The 22,639-nt window shown below is 40.9% G+C and overlaps 3 non-coding genes across 3 annotated transcripts; 2 read left to right on the forward strand and 1 right to left on the reverse strand.

The window, feature by feature from the left end:
- Positions 1–7,555: 7,555 nt before the first annotated feature.
- TRNAS-AGA (transfer RNA serine (anticodon AGA)) lies at positions 7,556–7,637 on the forward strand. Its single transcript has one exon. It is a non-coding gene; the product is annotated as a tRNA-Ser (tRNA).
- Positions 7,638–12,280: 4,643 nt separating this feature from the next.
- On the reverse strand, positions 12,281–12,362 carry TRNAS-UGA (transfer RNA serine (anticodon UGA)). The gene has a single exon. It is a non-coding gene; the product is annotated as a tRNA-Ser (tRNA).
- Positions 12,363–16,519: 4,157 nt separating this feature from the next.
- On the forward strand, positions 16,520–16,591 carry TRNAQ-CUG (transfer RNA glutamine (anticodon CUG)). The gene has a single exon. It is a non-coding gene; the product is annotated as a tRNA-Gln (tRNA).
- The last annotated feature ends 6,048 nt before the right edge of the window (positions 16,592–22,639 follow it).

Here is a 22,639-nt window from a genome sequence, read left to right on the forward strand (position 1 = left end):
GGCAACACTTGTCAAGGAATCTACTCTTTGCAAAAATAGTTTGGAAAAGTATTTAAACCAGTGGACTACTACAGCCTTCAAAAATAAAAAACAGTAACAACAATAAAAACAAAAACAGCAAATCCTGAAGAACGGGGAGAATCTTATTTCCAGATTTACTACATTATAATATCCAAAAGTCTCATTTTCAACAGAAATTGCCATTGCATGCAGAGAAACAGGAAAAAATGGCCCATTCAGGGGAATAAAATGAAGTGACAGAAACTGTGAGGAAGCACAGCCATTGAACTTACAAGACAAAGACTATAAAACAGCTCTCTTAAATATGCTCAAAAAGCTGAAGAAAAACATTTAAAAGCTAAAGGAAATCAGGAAAACAATGTATGAACAAAATGAGCATATCAATAAAGAAACAGAAATTTTTTAAGGAGCCAAGCAGAAATTCTGGAGCTTAAAAGTACAATAACAGAAATAAACAATTCACTAGAGGTATTCAGCAGTGGATTTGGGCTGGCAGAAGAAAGAATCAGTGAACTTGAAGATAGGACCATTGAAATGATCTGGTATAAGGAACAGAAAGAAAAATATACAGAGCCTAAGGGATCATTTGGACACCATTAAGAGGGTCAACATACCATTAAGAGGATCAACATTTTTATTGTGGAAGTCCCAGAAAGAGGAGAGAGAGAGAGAGAAGGGGGCAGGTGGAATATTTGAAGGAAAAAAAAATGGCAGAAAACATTCTATGTTTGGTGAAAGACATCCGAGAAGCTCAATGAACTCCAAGTATCATAAACTCACAGATATTCATATTTAGACACACACACACGTATATAAAGAGAGAGAGAGAGAGATTTATCTCAAGGAATTGGATCTTGTGATTGTAGAGGCTGGCAAGTCGCAAGTCGATGGGTCAGGCATCAGGCTGGAGGCCTCTCCTGACTCATGCAGCTGCAGGTGCTGATGAACCCAAGACTGGCAAGTCAAATGGCAGGCTGCTAGCTCATGGGCTGCAGAGGCTAATGAATCCAAGGTCAGCAGGCTGCTGGCTCAAGTTCCACAATCCTGAGGTCAGATAATGATGAGCCAGATGCAGGATCCAGAGCAAGCAGAAGCCAGTGAGCTTTGCCAGAAGGTCCATATATATTGGATGCAGGCCACACCCCTGAGAAAACACCCTTTACAACTGATTAGTTAATCACATCATGAAGGTGATTACATTATATCACAAAATAGAGGATAACTATGTCATTACATAACTGCCAAACTACATCATTACGTAACTGCCAAACCACTGAGAATAATGGCCCAGCCAAGTTGACGTACAACCTTAACCATCAGAGTCCACCCCTTCTCAACTTGGCACCCGTACACATCTCCTTAAACCATACACAATCTCTAAATAAAGACAATTACAAAGTCATACTTGCACCTAACATGATACAACTAACATGTGTACAACTGAAAGGGCACTAGCCATGTTTACATCTTATATTTTATAAGTGAAGTAAACAAAAATATTTCATGCACACTGTCATGGATTGAATTATGTCCTCCCCTCCCCCCAAAATGTGTGTATCAATTGGGCTGGGCCATGATTCCTGGTATTGTGTGATTTGCCTATATGTTGTAAATCCTGCCTCTGTGATGTTAATGAGGGAGGATGGGTGGCAGTTGTGTTACTGAGACAGGACTCAACCTACAAGACTGGATTGTGTCTCGAGGCAATCTCTTGATATATAAAAGAGAGAAGTGAGCAGAGGGACTTCATACCACCAAGAAAGAGGCACCATGAGCAGAGTGTGTCCTTTGGAACCAGGGTCCCTGTGCAGACAAGCACCTAGTCCAGGGGAAGATTGATGAGAAGGCCAACAGAGAGTGAAAGCCTTCCCCTGGGGCTGACATCCTGAATTTGGACTTTTAGGCTATTTTACTGTGAAGAAATAAATTTTTCTTTGTTAAAGCCATCCACTTGTGGAATTTCTATTATAGCAGCACTAGATGACTAAGGCACACACATACAAGGAAGAAATACTCATAACAATTACAGTCTTCATTTCTGCAACTGGTCACATGGCTGCAACTGGTATATAGAACCACCTTCTTCCACTATCCATTCCGTACTACCTTTGCCCCCAACAAACACCTCAGCTGGTCATGGTTCTTTGCCTGGGAGGGTGACCCAAACCTTCATTCCTGAAGGGTCTGGGCCACTAGTAGTCATGTTGGCATTGGGTTGCTGTAATTTTCCATTGAATTTAATCACAGGGCATGGTAGTACTAAGACATGCCCTAAGGGATGTCCTGTTTTTCAGACATACTCTTCTTTATCTCCATTGTGTAATATCGATCCAATTTCTCCTTGATAATCAGGATCTATCACACCAGCGAATACAGTAATTCCCTTCTTTGTTAATCCGGAGGCATGAAGATCCCAAAGTGGCCGGATGGCATTGTTAATTTCCAGTTCAATGGAATAATTGCTGTGTCTCCTGGTGGGAGCATTCCTCCCTTTGGAACTAAGAAGTCTAGACCTAGAGAGCATAGGGTTGCAGAAACAGGAAGCAAAAAATTTGTGAATGGGTCACTAGGGGGTAATAGAGGTGCCACTCCCAACTCCACCCATGAATCCTGGCTATCAGAGAAATGGCACCATATATTGGATGCTGATTTAGAGTATATACAGCCTCTTGGAGAACATTGCCCTAACTGTGCAAGGTATTGTCACATACTTGGTGCTGTAATTTTGCTGCTTCAGCATAATGGGGAACATGGTAAGACCAGTGAATTCCATGAGCCTGGGCCTACTGCCACACTTGATTGGCTATGAAGTGAGTCCCTTGATCCGAGGCAATGCTGTGTAGGATGCCATGATGGTAGATAAGGCATTCTGTAAGTCCACGGATGGTAGTTTTGGCAGAAGCATTGTGTGCAGGGAAGGCAAATCAGTATCCAGGAAAAGTGTCTATTCCAGTAAGAACAAAATGCTGCCCTTTCCATGATGGAAGTAGTCCAATGTAATCAACCTGCCACCAGGTTGCTGGCTGATCACCTAAAAGAATGGTGTCATATCTGGAGCTCAGTGTCAGTCTCTCCTGCTGGCAGATTGGGCTCTCATTAGTGACTGTAGCCATGGCAGCCTTGGTGAGTAGAAGTCCATGTTGCTGAGTCCATGAGTACCCTCCATCCCTGCCACCATTGCCACTTTGTTCATGAGCCCATTAGGCAATGACGGGAGTGACTGGGGAAAGAGGATTACTGGTTTCCACAGAACATGTCATCTTATCCACTTGATTGTTAAAATCTTTCTCTGCTGAGGTCACTCTTTGGTTAGCATTTACATGAGACACAAATATCTTAACTTCTTTGGCCTGTTCAGAGAGGTTTGTCCACATATCTCTTCCCCATAATTCCTTGTCTCCAATTTTCCAGTCACTTTCCTTCCAAGCCCCTGACCATCCAGACAAACCATTGGCCACAGCCCATGAATCTGTATACAGTTGCATATCTGGCCATTTCTCCTCCCAAACAAAGTGAACAACCAGGTGCACTGCTCGAAGTTCTACCCATTAGGAGAATTTCCCTTCACCACTGTCCTTCAGGGAGGTTCCAGAAAGGGGCTGTAGTGCTGCCACTGTCCACTTTCAAGTGCTGCCTGCACATCACACAGAACAGTCTGTTAACCAGGCATGAGTTTTCTCTTCCTCAGTCAACTGATCATAAGGAACTCCTCATGAGGCCGTAGGTACAGACTTGAAGAGGGTAGGTAATGTGACAAGAGTGGAGACCACCGACATTTGGACCACGTCCACATGCAACTTACTTGTGCCTTCAGGTCCTGCTTGGACCTGATCTCATATATACCACTTTCATTTAATGTTGGAGTGCTGCTGTGCACATCCAACTTTATGGCACTGTAGGTAAGATGACACCCAGTTCATGATGGGTGTCTCAGGCCACGTGGTGTCTTGGTGTTCCATGGTTAAGCATTCAGTCTCTACTAAGGCCCAGTAACAAGCCAAAAGCTGTTTCTCAAAAGTTGAGTAATTATCTGCAGAGGATGGCAGGGCTTTGCTCCAAAATCCTAATGGTCTGTGCTGTCATTCACCAGTAGGGGCCTCCCAAAGACTCCATACAGCACCTCTCTCTGCCACCGACGCTTCAGGCACCATCGGATCGGGGGATCATATGGCCCAAGTGGCAGAATGGCTTGCACAGCAGCCTGAACCCATTGCAGAGCCTTCTCTTGTTCTGGCTTCCACTTGAAACTAGCAGATATATATTTTTTTAATTTTTATTGTGCTTTAAGTGAAAGTTTACAGATCAAGTCAGTCTCTCACACAAAAACTTACATACACCTTGCTACATACTCCCAACTGCTCTCGCCTTAATGAGACAGACCGCTCCCTTCCTCCACTCTCTCTTTTCGTGTCCATTTCTCCAGCTTCTAATCCCCTCTGCCCTCTCATCTCCCCTCCAGGGAGGAGATGCCAACATAGTCTCAAGTGTCCACCTGGTCCAAGAAGCTCACTCCTCACTAGCATCCCTCTCCAAACCCATTGTCCAGTTCAATCCCTGTCTGAAGAGTTGCCTTTGGGATTGGTTCCTGTCCTGGGCCAACAGAAAGTCTGGGGGCCATGACCACTGCGGTCCTTCTAGTCTCAGTCAGACCATTAAGTCTGGCCTTTTTATGAGAATTTGGGGTCTGCATCCACTGGTCTCCTGCTCCATCAGGGGTTCTCTGTTGTGTTCCCTGTCAGGGCAGTCATCAGTTGTAGCCGGGCACCATCTAGCTTTTCCCGTCTCAGGCTGATGTAGTCTCTGGTTTATGCGGCCCTTTCTGTCAAAACTAGCAGATTTTTTAGTCACTTGATAAGTAAGCTGGAGTAGAACATCCAAATAAGGGATATATTGCCTCCAAAATTCAAAGGCCCAGTAGGTGTTGCGCCTCGTTTTTAGTTGTGGGAGGAGCCAGATGCAATCACTTTTCCTTCACTTTAGAAGGAATATCTCGACATGCCCCACACCACTGGACCCCTAGAAATTTCACTTAGGTGCAAGGTGCCTGAATTTTTGTTGGATTAATTTCCCACCCTCCAGGATGCAAGTGAATATCCTGGTGGTGTAGTGGTTAAGAGCTGGGCTGCTTACCAGAAGGTTGGCTATTCAAATCCACCAAGCTGTCCTTGGAAACCCTATGGGGTAGTTCTACTCTGTCCTATAGGGTTGCTATGAGTCAGAATCAACTTGACGGCAATGGCTTTGGTTTGGTTTTGGTAGTGTGCAAATGTTTTACTCATACGTCCAGAGCTGTTGACACTTCTTCCTTACTATGTCCAATTGGCATAATGTCATCAATGTAATGAACCAGTGTGACATCTTGTGGAAAGGAAAGGTGATCAAGGTCCCTGAAGACTAAATTATGACCTACGGCTGGAGAGTTTTTATACCGCTGAGGTACGACAGTGAAAGTGTATTGCTGGCCTTGCCAGCTGAAGGCAATCTGCTATTCTTTTGAAATCAGCATTGAGAAAAATGCATTGACCAGATCAATAGCTGCATACTAGGTACCACAAGATGTATTAATTTGCTCAAGCAATGGAATCACATCTGGAACAGCAGCTGCAGTTGGAGTCACCACCTGGTTAAGTTTACGATAATCCACTGTCATTCTCTAAGATACATCTGTGTTTTTGCACAAGCCAAATAGGAAAGTTGAATGAGGATGTGGTGGGAATCACCACCCCTGCATCCTTGAAGTCATTTCTGGTGGCAGTAATCCCTGCAATCCTCCAAGAATGCAGTATTGCATTTGGTTTACTATTTTCTTAGGCAGTGGCAGTTTTAATGGCTTTCACTTGGTTTTTCCTACCATAATAGCCCTTATTCCACTTGTCAGGGATCGACTATGGGGGTTCTGCCAGTGGAAGTGAATAATTAAAATGTCTATTTCAATTACTTTTGTATTCTTTAAATTTTTTATAAGCATTTTATAAGCATCTCCACTGTGAGATGGACATGAGCTAAGACTCCATTAATAACCTGACGACCATATGCCCCCACTCGACTGGTGGCCCACAGTGATGTTTTGGGTCTCTTGGAGTTAGTGTCAGTTCAGAGCCAGTGTCCAGTAATCTCCAAAAAGTCTGATTATTTCCTTTTTCCCAATGAACAGTCACTGTCTTAAAAAGTCATAGATTCCTTTGGGGAAGACAGGGAGAAAGATTAACAGTATAAACTTCTGACAGTGTAGTGGGGTCCTTCCTCAAGGTGACCCAGCCTTCCCTTCATTCAAGGGGTTGTAGGTCTGTAAACCAGCTAAAGTCTGGGCCGTGACTCTCTCATTCTGGCAATTCTAGTTAGGTTGTCATTCACTTGACCTAGAATTCTTCAGCTTGTACGGATCAAGTAAGTCTTTTGTAGATTTCCTATCTATTTCACTCCTGAATATTTGAGAGAGAAAAACTGAAAGAAGAAAATACCCCAGTAAAATTAGTATTATTTTCCACTTATACATATCCAGTTTTCTTTTTTTTTTTAATTTCCGGGTATGTAACGTTATGCTGTTTTTAACATACTTTTTCCATTTATATGTTTTTTCATTATATAAATGATGTAGAAATCAATGCTTATAAAAAATTTAAAGAATACAAAAGTAATTGAAATAGACATTTTAATTATTCACTTCCACTTCACTTTGCTCTCTTATTAGATGGTTGGGTATGCCTTCAGATGTTTTAAATTTCTTTATTTAATTTGGGTTCTATTTGATGTAAATAGAGTTATTTATATTTGGTTTTTGTTTTGTGTAGTAATATTCACACACATTTTTCCAAGTCAAAAGACAAGGATCTACCTTATGTTTTAGAGGATGGATGGTATACAGCACTAGAAATGCATCATAATATATTTACCATTCCTTTGGTGAGTCATATATGTTACTTCTCCCCTCCCCCTCCCCCCCTTTTTTTTTTTTTTGCTATTACAAACAATAGTGCAGTGGACATTCTTACATTGTAACCATGTAAATCCCCAGTTGTTTCTGTCCTGTTTCTACCTTGGACAAAGTAGTGAGGCTTTCCCTTCACATCCATATGTCACACAAGCTATCCAATCTCCGACCCTCTCTTCAGTGTGCTTATTAGTGTCCGGGACTATTGAATGGCAGGTTGTTCAAAGGCCCATGACAATTGGAGGTTAAGGTTTGACTCCACCTCGGAGTAAGCAAAGTTTTGTTCCAGTTACAAAGACCCTAGCTCCCAGGACTAAAGCACAGCCTGGTCCCCGGAGCCGGCAGGCGCACTCTCAGTGTTTACTGAATTGAAGTTTGCTCGAAATGCTGATGGTCACGCGGTAAAGACTCTCATTCCAGTGCTCCTGATTGCCGAAGCAACGCGAAAGATTTGCTTTTTCTTGTTGTTTTAAACCAAACACTCAGGTAAAATGAAGGTTTGGTTTGTGTTCGACTCCAAAACCGACTTTCTTGAGCACAGATCATTTTTACCCTGATTTATGACTCTTCGGTTTACGGCTTGGAAAAAACCGTGGAGCGTGAGTAGTCGTGGCCGAGTGGTCAAGGCGATGGACTAGAAATCCATTGGGGTCTCCCCGCGCAGGTTCGAATCCTGCCGACTACGAGTTTCTTTTGCTAACTGGAAATTACTGGGACTCCAGGAATACTAAATTGTCGAGATAGAAAATTGAATCAAACCACAGTGTCTGGTTCTTCGCCCAGGTCAAAACACCTCTACCATGAGGAAGTAAGTTATTATTAATTACTTTCATTAAAATTATAGTGGTCTTGGTAGAACCTTAACCCTTTCCTCGGAGGCTTTGGTGCTGTGGTGTTTAAGTTCTATGGCTGCTAACCCCATAAAAGGTAGGCATTTCAAGTCCACCATGCCCCCCTTCGAAACTCTGTGGGGCAATTCAATTCTGTCCTGTAGGCTCACTGTGAGTCGGAATCCACTAAACAGCAGCGGGGTTTTGCTTTTTTTTTTAATTAACCCTGTTCTCGTCAGAGGTCCTCTGTACAGTTCTCCTGTAAGCCGCGCGTTTCCCTCTTCTCCAAACCCACTTGAAATCTACCCTTTCAAGACAAGTCTTTATACGGTGTTTTCTTCCCCCGTGGAACTGCGCCCTATTTAGAAATCACAGTCTTCGGTCAATTAGCTGAGAGGCTCCGTGGAATCAGTGGCTCAATTGCTCTGGTTGTCCGAATTCAAAGCCGGATTTGCGACTTACAAATCTAGAAAGAGAAACAAAAAAGAAGAAGAAGAAGAAGAAAAACAGTAACCCCAACTCCGGGAAAGGCCAGCTGCAGAGGGTTTTCGAGGCTGTCATCTTTTGGAAGCAGGCCATCAGGCAAGTCTTCGGAAGCACCTCTGGTTAGGTTCGAACCGCCATCCTTTCAGGTTACAGCTCACGTTTAGCCGTTTGCGCCACCCATTGATGCCTAATTGAGTTGTTATTTTATCACTGCCTGTCACTCCGGATACCACGGTTATTCCGACGGAGAAATAGTTCTACTCGTTTTGCACTTCGTCATGTATTTTAGGATTCCTGACAATTGTATTGTCACTTTTCTGATCAAATGTTAGATACCGTCTTCCTTTAACTTGAAAGCTGGAAAAATCACTCAAGCAGGGCCAAGCGTGAAAGACTTGAGATTCTACCGGTTGGCTGCAGCTTCTGCGGTCCTCTGGCGCGCGCTCCACTATGGGGGTGGGGGGGTGGGGGGCTGCTCTTCCTCTGTCAGGACTTTTCCACAGCAGCTCTCTCGGTTCCCTTTCCCTCACCTCTAGTTCCGGCTGTTTTGATCAGAGAAATGTTTCAGTACAATTCTAAAATGTCCTGCGTTAATGCTCAGAGGAGAATCTAGGTTTAAATGACACAGGCTTTAGAATACTCATTGAGAGTAAATAAGAATATGGTTGTCTGGCATCTGCCTCCCTTTTGCATGCAGAAAGGGCAGCTGGGACAGTGTGCCAAGAAGATCAAAAAGCCCGTGCGGGACCATAATCCCGTGGAACGACTCAGTCAATTGGCATAACAGTTCATAAAGTTACGTTCTACTTCCTAGTTTGGTGAGCAGTGTCTGGGGTCTTAAAAGCTTGCAAGTGGCCATCTAAGATACAACTATTGGTCTCTACATGTAAGGAGCAAAAGGGAAAGAAGGAAATCAAAGACTCAAAGAAGAAATTAGCCTGCAGGACAAATAGTCTGCACCAACCACCGCCTCATCTAACCTGAGCCCACAACTAGATGGTGCCGGGCTACCACTACCAACCCTTCTAATCAGGGCCACAATAGATGAACCCTGATAGGATGGGAGAAAAATGTGGAACAGAACCTCAAATTCATTTAAAAAAAAAAAAAAAAGCAGACTTACTGAACTGGTTGAGACTAGAGGACTTAACCCTAAAGTTACCTAACCCTTTGGTAACTTTATAGCTAAATAACAGATTGGCCTGTAAAATAGTGAATATCACCTGTAAGTACTGTGCTTTAAAAAAAAAAAATCACTTACATGGAACCAAACAGTCAACTATTTCTTTAAAACAAAGATTAGAATGTAAGAGAGCAGGGAAACTAGATTAACGGACATACAACAACCAGAATGGAAATAATTAGAATGCTCATGCTCTCTGAAGAAAGTAACCAACGTCACTGAACCATTTCTGTAGAAATTGTTGAATGGGAACCTAAACTCTTTTGTAAACCTTCACCAAAAATACAATAAAATATTATATTTTAAAAAGCTTATGCAGGTGTCCAAGTCCTCCATCATCCTAGACATCAATCCCTTGTGGATGATGACACCAACATGGCCCAGTTTGGGGCTTGTGTGTGTTATATCTAGCTGCACCTGCTAACCTGGGCAACTCCAAACTGGTGCCTGTGGACTACAGGGCCCACAAACTACAGATCAGATGTGTGGAGGAAGATGACAAAGAGATCACAGGCTTATTGAAAGAGGAAATCAGTAAGTTCTAGAAGCATGTGAGGCATGGTAACATCAGTGCTTTCAGCAAGATCTGAAGCTCCCAGCAATGTGTTTGTGAATGTATGTCGGACCGTAATGAATTGAAGACTGAGCCTTTTTTTTTTTTTTCCTTTGGAGGTGGGGAGACTGTTACAAAGACATAGCAGTCAAGACAGTGTGTTATTGGCTCAGAACAGAAGAAAGCAACCTAAACAGACCCACTATTTCACAATTACTTGATTTAAAACAAAGATAATCCTGAAGGGAAATGTTGTTCTTTTCAATAAATTTTGTTGACTTAGTTGGCTATCCATATGGAAATAAATGTAGCATCATCCCCACCTCATGACATATACAAAACTCAATAGAATGAATTGTACATCGAAACATGCAAGGTAAAGCAATAATACTTCTGGAAGATAACTTAGAAGACTATCTTTATGACCTTGGTGTGGGCAAGAATTTCTTAAGCAGAGCACAAAAAGCAGGCAACACAAAAGGAAAGGTACCATGACATTCACAACAGTTAATCTGTACCTAACCGTCATGTGCAAGACAAACTACCTAAGCTCAACTTCTTACATCACTTTATATATTCCAAAGTAATACCACAGTAAGAGTAACTCCACATGGACTCATATTCCAAAGATGAGAAGACTAATTGTTCCAGTAATTTGCTTAGTTTAAATCCTGATCACTCTCTTTACAGACCTCCTTTACTAATTTCTTCTCTAAAACCATTCTGCTCTAAAATGATCTTATGGTTAACCCTGGCCCCAAACTCATTTATATGTCCCCCTCCCTAACTCTCCCTTTTGAAACACTACTGAGGAGCTTACAGAATGGGGCTCTCCTTGCTCAGCAAGTTGAATAAACCCAGCATAGTAGGATCAACAGGCTTCCCTGGTGATTTTTATACGGAGGCTTCCACAGGGATTTTGCTTTTAGTTTCAAATCAGAAATACCCTAGGCTTGGCAGCCAGGGGTTGGCTTTAGCACTTACCTCCTATGGTTTTAACAAACCTTTTCCACTCTCGGGCTCTGGAGTTTTCAGGCTGATAAGATGTAGTGGATATGGTTCTGTTTATAAACTAGTCATTTCTGGCAAGCTACAATAACAATCACTGCTATTATTACTCAGAAACAAAGCTTCATCACCTGTTGAATGACATTTTCTAAACCCGGGCTAGCAAAACACTTAATACAATGGGCAACACCATGACACCCCAACCAGTAACTTAGATTTATCCATAGAGACCAGACTCTGAATAAGAGAGTCAGGCAGTGGTGTTAATTTCCACATTTAGACATAGCAACAAAAGGGCCACTGACCTTCCTCCTCTTCCCCAATTGTTTGGCTTCCTGGCTATAGACACAAATCCAGGCAGGGTTCAAGCTCAAGCCTGCCACTTACTAGCTTGCTCACCTTGGTCAAAGTATTTAACTCCCATGGACCTCAGTTTACAGGTTTGCAAAATGATGGTAGTTATAGTATTTACTTCAAAAGAATATTGTAAAGATAGTACAACTTAATAACACTTGGAAGAATATGTATGTAATCAGTGCTTGACAAATAGGGGCTAATATTGAAACCATTTTTATGTATACACTACACTAGAACTGAGCCAGTAATCGCCGGTTTCAAAAAAGTGTTCCTTGTAGTAATTGCAAAAAAGTGACTTCACAACCGTATTTAAGAAAGTCCTTAGTCTAGATACCACTTTACTGTAAAGTGTTAGACAAGTCAGTCCTCAGTTTCTTCATCTTTAAAATGGGACTAATAATACCTACCTGATAGTGTTATTTTGGTGATAAAATGAGATGATGCATGTAATGCCAGCTCAGTACCTGGCAAATTGCAAGAGTTTTAAAAACGGTAGCTGCTAGAGTAAATGCTGTTTTATAAATTCTGAGATCCCTAGAACAGATAGTAGCAATGAAAGCACCTCCACCCTACCAAAAGAAGATGGAGTTTGACTTTGATACTCAGACCAAATCCAGGTTGCCTATGGCTTGTAATTGAGGAAGAGCATTGCCTCCCTGAATCACGCTTAAGGTTAAGTGATGCTCATACACTGCGTCTACCTCAGGTGTAAGATTCACTCTTACTCTTGAGACAGTTGTCAATGTTTCAGACACAAACTTCTAAATGGGACTTGAAGTTATTTGACACAGGGAATGAGGAAGATGGTAAGGGAGGATGTGCAAAAAGGATGACAAGTAGAACAGAGTTTGGGTTTTCTTGGGTTCGCTTTGTTGTGCAAATGGTCAGAAACCTACAGAACAAAACTACACCGTAGCCGGCAGGATTCGAACCTACGCGGGGGAACCCCAATGGATTTCAAGTCCATCGCCTTAACCACTCGGCCACGACTACCAGATACTGGAGTTTCCTTGTTAACATCTTTGAAGATATAGTGAACGCTATGCCATTCTCAGTTAGTGGAGGTACTATAATATTGAAAGATATTTTGGGTGTAATTATTAGATCTGGTGACAGAGAATTTTCTAACTTCATCCAAGACTTCTTGTTGCCTAATGAAAGAAATTATTCATAACAGAGCAAGATTCAACCGAAGAAGCTGGAATTCAAAGGATACCACAACAAGAGATCAGAATTTCCTTTGCCCCAGAACTTCTCCATCACTAGTCCCAGATGACACTCCCGTTCACAGGTATTTCTCAGAAACCGTCAAAAAAGGGAGTTTGGAGCCGAAGATGACTCTTCTAGCCTCGGATTGAAAATGCCAGCAGGACGGGAAAAGGGCTGAAAGAAATTTGTGGAAATCAGAAACCTTGACGTCATCCGCGTTTGCTTTCAGCACTGAATACTAAAAGAAAAGTATCTTCGATGACTTTAAACTACTTCGTCCTTTCCCTAGCTCAAAGAACTGGCTGAAACCCGACTTGGGCGGGAATGCAGGGTGAGGGCGGGAGGGGACTGTCTAGCACCTGTCCTAACTGGAGAAGATGCTAGGAAGGTCTCCATCCCCTCAGGAAACGCTCACTCCTCTCAGCCTTCCCCAGTGAGGGAAGCACACAGACCCAGGAGCCTGGGGAATAGGGAGAAGAAACTTAGAGAACATGTTTTGCAAGTTTTTCCAGCTTGAAGACATTCTCTGTCCCTCCCAATGCACAAGAGCATATGAATGACAGACTAAATTTAGCTCTATTAGTAGGATTGTCTCTGGGCTTAAAGCCTATTGGTCCAGTGAGGACCAGGTTCTTTTTTATGGGTAAGTTCAGGGACTATAGCTTCAAATTATGAGAAATGAAGTGCTTCTCCAAAGCACCATCAAGTAGATTCAGACAGGCTTTCAGATACAAACAGGAGAGTTCCTTCCACATGTAAGGTCGTCAAACTCACTCTTGTAGTAAAAACTTCCAAAAAAAAAAAAAAAAGATGATTGCTTTGTAGTGGGTTGAAACATATGTCAAAGTCCTAATCCCCAGTACCTGTGAATGTGGTCTTCTTTGGAAATACGGTGTTTGCATATATAATCAAGTCAAGATGAAGTCCTACTGGAATAGAGTGGGGAGATTTGTAGGCACACAGAGATATAGACACTCAGGGAACATCCTGTGATGATGGACACAGAGAATGGAGTGATCCAGTTACAAGCCAGGCAATGTCAAAGATTGCCTGCAACCCCCAGAAACTAGGAGAGAGGCATGGAACAGATTCTCCCTCAGAGCCTCCAGAAGGAACCAACCTTTCCTGTTTCTTGATTTTGGACTTCTGGCATTCAGAACTCTGAGGGAATAATTTTTTGGTGTTTTAAGCCAACAAGTTTGTAGTAATTTGTAACAGCAGCCACAGGAAACTAATACAGCTCCCTTCACTGTATGCTCAGAACAAAATCCTTGCTGTTGCCACCTTGGCATTTCTACATTCCACCCGGGAAACTCATACAAACACTTACTCCCTTCAACTGTGGTAAACTTATTTTGGAGAAAACTCTCTTGGGGAAATAATCCAAACTAAGGAAAATCATTCATGTGCAAAGACATATATGAAAGTTGTAGTTATACTATTTAAATAATTAAAATAACAAATATTTCCACCAGTGGGAGATGGGATGATTACAACTTAGGCTACATCAACCTGGCAGAATATTACAAAGCCATTAAAAATGATATTTTGGAAGAGGTTATAATAACTCAAGGGAAAAGCATATGATATAATGTTAAGTGAAAAGAGCAAGATAAAAACATTTATGTACAGTATGGCCTTGGTTATGTAAAATTTTTTCAGTATGTGTAACTGGGGGGAATGGCTATACCAAAATGTTGCTAATGCAGTTTCCAGTTTGTGGGATTGTGGGTTTCTTTATTCTTTTCTTTCTTTCTTTTTTTTTTTTTAGTGTGAAGCAAACATCATCACTACAGTCTTAAAAATGAAAGCATACAGAAATAGTGATTTTATTGCTGAAACAAAAAAAAAATGTAGTCTCTAGACATGAGCACTTTGATGTTACTCAGTAGTAAAACATTTGGCTCAAGTGGTCATTGTCCAAAGGAACCTCTGGTTAAACATGTTGGTGAAGGCCAAAACATTATCTTTGCTTTCTTAAGAATCCATACTGAAGGTTGTGGTCTTTGATCTTCATCAGTAAGTGCTTCAAGCCTTCTTCACTTTCAGCAAGCAAGGCCGTGTTATCTGCATAACGCAGGTTGTTAATGAGTCTTCCTCCAGTCCTGATGACCCATTCTTCTTCATATAGTCCAGCTTCTCATATTATTTGCTCAGCATACAGATTGAATGATTATGGTGAAAGGATACAACACTGACACACACCTTTTCTGACTTTAAACCATGCACTATTCCCTTGTTCTGTTCAAATGACTGCCTCTTGATCTATGTACAGGTTCTGCATGAGCACAATTAGGTGTTTTGGAATTCCCATTCCCTGGGAGACTGAGGTGGGTTCTACAACAGGGAAGCTGCTGGTACCAAGCTGTAGAAATTGGTTTGGAGTCTTCATGTTCACTTATAGACATTTTATTTATTTCCCAACTATCTCCCCTCCTCCATTTATTTATTTATTCAATAATTCATATCAGCATGGAATCATGTATATTTATTTTATTCTTTGGGTTAAAATTCAGTACTGTTTTGTTTCTTGTTGCTCCAATTGTTCCAGTTTTGGCCGTTGAGGCATATATTTTTACACCTTTTTTTTTCAGAAAGCCCAGAACCTGGTACAAAATCTAGCCCTCAGAAATGCTCATAATAAGCTTGTTACCTGGACCTGAGGTTTTTCAAAAGCCTGCAGCAAGCTACGGTTATGTTGAAAGGGCTCACTATCTTCCTGTTTCTTATTCCTGAGGCTTCTGTAAATCACTTTGATTTATCCCACAGGGCAGGAAGTTTTCATTCTATTGTCTTCCTCCTCCTGAGCCAGTGGACCAGGAGGACGTAGGGGTTTGAGAGTTGGACTGAGATACATGGAGATGTTCCCTCTGCCAGCCTAGCGGCCACCTATCACAAAGCACACGGCCTTGCAAACGGGCTAGATTTAACAGGGTAGTGACGGTGGCCCCTCATTCAAGCGGGAAGGATTTCATTTTATGGAATCAGACGTCTTTATGCCACAAAAAGCGTCTTAGTAGAATTCCAATACCTCTCTTGGGATCTTGTGGGGAAGGTTCAAATCCTAACACCTGCGATTACTTACTCTTAGTAAAGGCTATTTTCTTCTCTCACTAGCCATTGAGCTTGACCGTCTGGGTCCGTCCCTGCCTCCTGCCAAGGCTGGGGCGGCCACGAACAAAAAGTCCTGTCCCGTCCTTGACACGAGTAAATCTTTACTGCTGCGGTGTTTGGGAGCCTCATAGTTGCTGCCGGTAAAAGAGCCCAAGTCAAAGCTTTCTCAGTGAGAGCCAAGTTACAAAACCCTGCTTTGAAAACATTTGGACTTTTTACAGTGTTTTTGCCCTTAGGTCTCCGCAAGGTGGAGCCTTTCCCGGAAGCAGAAGGCATCTCTAGGCAGCGCGCTTCCCCCCACTCCTCTCCCGGGGAAGGCCAGAAAGAGCCAGGACTGGTGGGTACGCCGTGTTAAATAAAATCATCCACAATTTATGTGGTCACGGAATTGAACTTCCAAAACTGTCTCTAGAGTTCGGGGGTGAGAACAAGGAACGAAGGCTCGGCAACCAGCGGGCCCTGCCGCTCCTCCAGCAACACGACTCGTTCTCGCAGCTCGGCTGAGGCCCTGCTGGAGCTGCTGCCCCTCGCCTGGGCAGCCTGGCTGAGCGCGGCCAAGCGCAGGCCAGGGGCCTGGCGAGCTGCAGAAGGCAGAGGGGCGCTAGGAGGCTGCGGGAGGCACAGGCCTGTTTTATCTATCTCTAGAAACAGATTTGCCTTTGGATTTTCACTGAGTGAGAGCACTGTGCGCAAGAGAAAAGGGACGTGTGCCATGGAGGCAGATAGTGAAACTAAGATACACACTTAAACTTTTATAAAGATTACATGCTTTTAGGAACGGAGATTATCCCATCAGGAAGGAGGACTAAGAAGCCTTCCAGCTGTGGGGTTCCATGGTGTAATGGTTAGCACTCTGGACTCTGAATCCAGCGATCCGAGTTCAAATCTCGGTGGAACCTGGCTTAGTTTTATTTCCTTTTTCCCCCACATCTCCATTTCAGGCATGGCTGGCAAGGAATTCCATGTTCTCGAGAACCCAGAGTGTGATCTAAAAGAGGTATATTCAGAACAGGGAAACGTCTCTCTCTCCCCTCTCTCTGTTAACCACGCACATATAAGGATTTTGCATTGAGTAAAAACTTTTCCTTTGATTAATTACCTTATAAAATATGGTGATCTCGTTTTGTGTAGGAGTGAGAAGAACCAATAGGACTGAGGGAAAAGATAGATTCAAATGCCCAGAGAAAATCAGGCTTTAAAATGCCCATTAGGTACAATGACCAGAATTGTGTTTCATTTTCCACTGAGAAACGAAATGTGTTAAACTGTTATATTTGTATTTTAAACAAAGAATTGCTTGAACTCTCTCAGATATTTGAACACAACTGGATTCCCCCATGAAAAACTGAAGCACTAGCAATAGAACAAGATCCAGGTACATCTTCTGAGTGCTTCCACGATGTTTCTTTAGGCATTTCTACACCCTAACCTACTATATAGAATTGCCCGTTTATGCTGAATATGTCCCACCGAAATCATAGTTTTAAAACTGTGTCCTCGGATGTCCCTGTAGTAATTTTGTTTTCATAAAAATAATGTCTTCTATTGCAAGTTAGTGTATTTTTTGGCAGATGTCTGGATTTGCCACAATTTAAGGCAAGACAAAGAAGTTACTGAGGTCCTCAAGAAGTAAGTCCAAAGTGCTTTCCTTAGTTTTATCTTCCTTAGTTTTATCTCACCTACATATACTTCCAAAAATTGTATTTTTAAATTTCAGGTAAAGTACAAGACTATAGACAATCTTATGGATCTTACGCTCTTCAATTAATAATATACTGCTAAAATCAATTTTTACTTTTGTTGCACCTAGCTGTCATTCATTATCCACGCTGGCTGCCGTATAACACTCTGCCTGTTTTCATTCCTGCTTTCCTCTGGGTTACTTCATTTTTTAGAATTCCAGGGTATGAATGTATCACACTTTATTTAACCATTCACCTGTCGAAGGGCATATGGGCTGTTGTGTGAATACATCACAATTCATTTATCCACTCTTCTGTTAATGGGAAACTCTCAAGTTGTACATAGTATGAATTTGAATTATATCAGCTCTGAGGCTACAAGAAATTAGAAATTGTCTTAAGGCAGAGGAAATCCTTGGTTCTGTAACCACACATTTAGCTGAGAATTCATAACTCTAAACTTGTCAATTTTTTCCTCCAAATGCCTTGGCACAGTAATGACCACTCACCGTTTTACATTACACTACTCAATCCTTCTAATTCATCATGCATTTCTAGAGCTAACTGCCAGCAGAATTATATCCCCATCATGGAATGCCATTACTAGGGCCTATACTATCTCTGCCTCTAAAACATAAATATCTCCCTGATAAACTCACTCTCTCTTAACAAGGAGCAATTCTGCATAAGTGTTATTGCACATGTTTCTTTCTTCTGAAAAAAAGAAATCTTGCTTTGGTACATCTGATTGGCAAAGCCTTGGGCACATGCTAGCATTTTCGCTGCACAAAAGCCTGGGGAATTTACCTATGACTTTTCTCTTGAGGACACATAATTCATTGCTAGGGAATTTTGCCTAACATATGAAGTCTTCATCATATTAGACCAACATGTTAATCAATTTGATTTTCATCTACAATTCTTTTTTCATAACTTTCCAAACTTTTCTTCTTCCACTATTTTTGTCTTCCACTCTGATTAAGCCACAGGATCTCTTCTAAGGGAAATTAATCAAACACAGTAAACAAAAGAATAGATCCTTAAGAATTTAATTATGAAAAAGACCACTTAATAAAGAATAGAACCATAAATGAAAAACGTATTCATTGATAATAAAAACTTAAGTATATAGTTCGGACAATACCTATAAGAAAAGTGATGAACAAATTAGTAAACTAAAAACCGCGACTAATGAATAGTATACAAAAAGCTATAAAGAACAGGGAAATTCAGAAACTTATGAGAATATCTAAACAGTGAATGCATAAGACAATATTACTAGTAATTACTAACTTTGAAATGTACAAACTTGACAGAACTAAAACAATAGTCACCAGTAATATATAAAATGGGATGTTGTGATCAAGGTCAAATTATAGTAGAGTCATTTATTATGCTGAAAGATTAAAACTAAAATTCACTGAATTCATAATTCATGCAAATGATGAATGATGACTATTAAAACCAGAATTTGTCTAAAGTTATGGCCAAAGCCATATAGCACCCTTTTGCAATAAAGGGATACCTTGCCAGGATATAAAAATAATTATGCAATTTTACTGAAAATTTAATTATTATTGGAATTATGTCATTAAATTTTAGTGGTCAAAATTTAAAAGATTGATATTTTTATACATCATTGCAGTTTACTAGATTATTCTTCAGTCATTCTACTATACAATTGAGCCCACTTTCAACCAGATGGATCTCAGTTGTTTCTAATTATTTCTTTTTTTCATAGATTTTATTAAATTTGAATAAGTGAAAATATCATGGATACTATACGTAATTTTGGAGTTTTTCTCTTGTGAAAGTTTAATATGGCAAAATTGATATTTTGCTTTTAAATTATCTTGACAAGATGGAGAGAATTCTTAAATAGAACTTTTTTTTTCCTGAAGACTCAAGGCCAAAATAAAAAATAGTTTTAAAAAGGTATTAAAAATATTCTAGAAATGAATAGTTAAGATACAATCACATCTTTATTGCTCCTCATTGTACTCTAATATAAACATAAACATTCGTTGGAAGTGAAAATATATGATGTTCTTTCTATAGTTACCTACTTCTGAAAATTAGCCAATGAAGGCCCTGTGGATCACAACAGACTATTGTCCACAATAGTGCTGGAAGATGAATCCCCTAGGTTGGAGGACACTGAAAATACATAGTCGCTGCAACAATGGACCCAAGCATATCAACAATAGTGAAGATGGCTCAGGACTGGGCAACATTTCATTCTGTTTTACATAGGGTTGCCATGATGGCAACTAATAACAACAACAACATCTATTGCTTTGAAGTCCCATCATCTGTCATTTGAGTCACCAGCCACCCATCATAATTATCATTTTTTTAGTCTTAGAATGGAGGACTTCGTATGTATGCATTTGTGGCAAGCTAGCCAGTATTTAGGTGAAGTGACTAAACCATTGTGCCCTTGTGTGGATTTTATCCCATTACCTTACTGATGTTCCTTTCTCTTAAAAGCCAACCTGGTACATAGGGAGTTGGCAGTTGTTCTATCCTGAGGTATTTGGGGGAATACAATGCTCATCAGTTTAATAATCTCTAGGACTGCTTGAAAGAAAGTTAGAATTTACAACTGACTGTCCTCCTCATCTCATTACCATTGGACACGTGGAAATGGTGGTGAAGGGACAGTGGCTTTTTTTTTTTCTTTTCCATGAGGAAAGAGCATGGCATGTGGATTAAAATAAACTTAGGGGCCACTCTAATTCCAGTAGTCAGTAATTGTAGGTATTTGAGCATTTCTCTTATTCCCTCATTTTCTTTCTTTTAAAAATGAGGATGGGAGCACTTAACAGAGCTGATGGCAGTATGAAATCAGGCTATGTTTGTGAAGAAATTTTGTGAAACTTGATGAACTAACGGAATGTTAGTTATTTTACTTAATACCCATGTCATGTCATTTCCTGTTTTTGTAAACCATTGACAATTGATGGAGAGTTATTTGGAGTTTAAAGGGAAGTGAGTGACACCTTAAAATACAAATACAAAAGAATACACATTCTTTGCTGAGAATCATCATAGCGAGGTTTTTGTTGTTGCTGTTCCTATAATTTTTCACTTTTTACGCTTGGGACACAAAGGAGTGGAAGCAAGTTCCTGTGTGAAACCCATTGCTCACTTTACCATGCATAGAGTACCCCTGGGCTACAGGAAGTTCCAGCACATTTGCTGGATCCATCCTGGCCTAGAACTAAGGTTAAAGCCTGGCTTCACCTTGGTGCAAAGAAAATTTGGTTGCCCAACCCAGAACTCAACTGAAATCCTGGAAAAGGCTATCAGTGTTTGCTGAGTTGATCTGAAGATTATTTGAAAGACTTGTGCTCACGTGATGAGGACTCCTGTCCCTGTGTCCCTTGATTGCCAGAGGTTGGTTTCCTTTTTCCAAGCCATTATTTCTAGACTCTGCTTTCATGTTCTGGTTCTGAAGGTAATGTGGGATCAAGCTAAAACACTACAAGGGTGCCCATTCGCATTCAAGTTTGTGCTCCCAAGAGTGAAATAAATAAAAGAATTGTGCTGTGGCTTTGTAAGGGAATACCATATGGCAGTATGAATCAAACTCTTAATATATGAATTATGGGTGACTCTTAAAAAAATTTTTTTTCTTACAATATAAAATACTTAATGAAAGAAAACAGACACAAAATGGAATAATCTGTATAATCCTACTTATGTACTGTTTTTTTTTTTTTTTTAAAGATAAAGTTTACCTATGTTGTTAGAAATGAAGACAACGGTTATCTTGGTGGACAGTGCATGGGAAGGAGCTTCTAGGGTACTGGTTGTGATCTATTTCTATCTGGGTCACCCTGGTTCGTGAACATTGAGAAAAGTCATAGGAACATACACTTAAGATTTGTGCATATTTCCATGTACGTTTTATTTCAATAAAAACAAAGATCATTATTTTCTTGATTCTAGAGAAAGTAATAATAAACCTCAGTATTTAACATAGATCTGTCTTGGAAGAAGTACAACTAGAATGCTCACATAATTTGGACATGTTATCAGGAGGAATCAGTCACTGGAGAGGGACATCATGCTTGGTAGAGTAGAGGGTCAGAAAAAAAGAGGAAGACCCTCAACAAGATGGACTGACACAGTGGCTGCAACGATGGCATCAAGCATAATGATTGTGAAAATGGTGCAGATCCGGACAGTGTTTTGTTCTGTTGCACATGGGTTCGTCATGACTTGGAACCAGTTCCATGGCACCTAAAAACAACATTTAATATAGCGGTTGTTCTGTGGCAGGATTTTTCTAAGTACTTTGCACATATTAAACCCATAAATCCTTATTTTAAAGAATAGGAAACCGGTTCAGAGATCTTAAATAACTCACTTATAATCACAGGTACCAGGTAGTAGAGTTGGTGTTCGGACTTGCCCGGGAACCCAGGAGTCTGGGCCCTGAAATCTTAACCTCCATTGCAGAGAAAAACATGAGCTTCTTCTGTGATTCTTCCAGGAAGTAAATCTAAGGTTGAGAATGATAATGGACTCAAGGAAGAGTCAATCTAAATATGATAGCGGTATAAAGGCCTAAGAAATTTTACCGGGAAAATGGGGAGGAGTGGAGAGAGATATGGAAGGATGAGGGTGAAGGACGTGAATTCTGTGAAATATCTTAAAGTTTAATGTTAATTTTATCAAGCAATGGTAGCAGACAGGCATCAGCAAAGCGAGGGCAGATGCTCAGATTTAGAGCCAGGAGACTCTTCTGTGTTTAGCGCTGACTGACGCTTCTCCTCTGCTCCATTTCTTTCTTCTCTTCTCTCTCCCACAAGGAATTTTCTTCTCATCTTTCTTTCTTTTGGTTGGAGACCAAACTAACTCAACGAATCTGCCATTTGTTTCCCGGAATCATTTGTGAAGCTCACAGAAGTATTCAAAGTCACTGAAAGTACTGAAGGTAGGGAGAACGCAGGGAGAAAGTAGCGTCTCTAGGTTGCGGGTTAAAGGCATTTAGGACTATCCTTACAGTTTTTACTGATGGGAAGTTGCTTTGCCTAATTTGCGACCATTTTTTTTTTACCCCCCAGCAGGTCTGGTTTTATGTTGCAGAATTTTTAAAATCTTGGAAATAAGTGTCAATTTACTTTCCACACAAACCCAGTAATAATCTTTCTCTGTTTTGTGAAGCAGGAGTTGTTTACTGGAATAAAAGATTTTGGAACCTTTTGTCAGTGTCAAACGAATATACTCCCAAACAGGAAACACGTGCAACGGCCA

This window comes from Elephas maximus, chromosome 1 (assembly GCF_024166365.1).
Source record: "Elephas maximus indicus isolate mEleMax1 chromosome 1, mEleMax1 primary haplotype, whole genome shotgun sequence".
NCBI lineage: Eukaryota > Metazoa > Chordata > Mammalia > Proboscidea > Elephantidae > Elephas > Elephas maximus.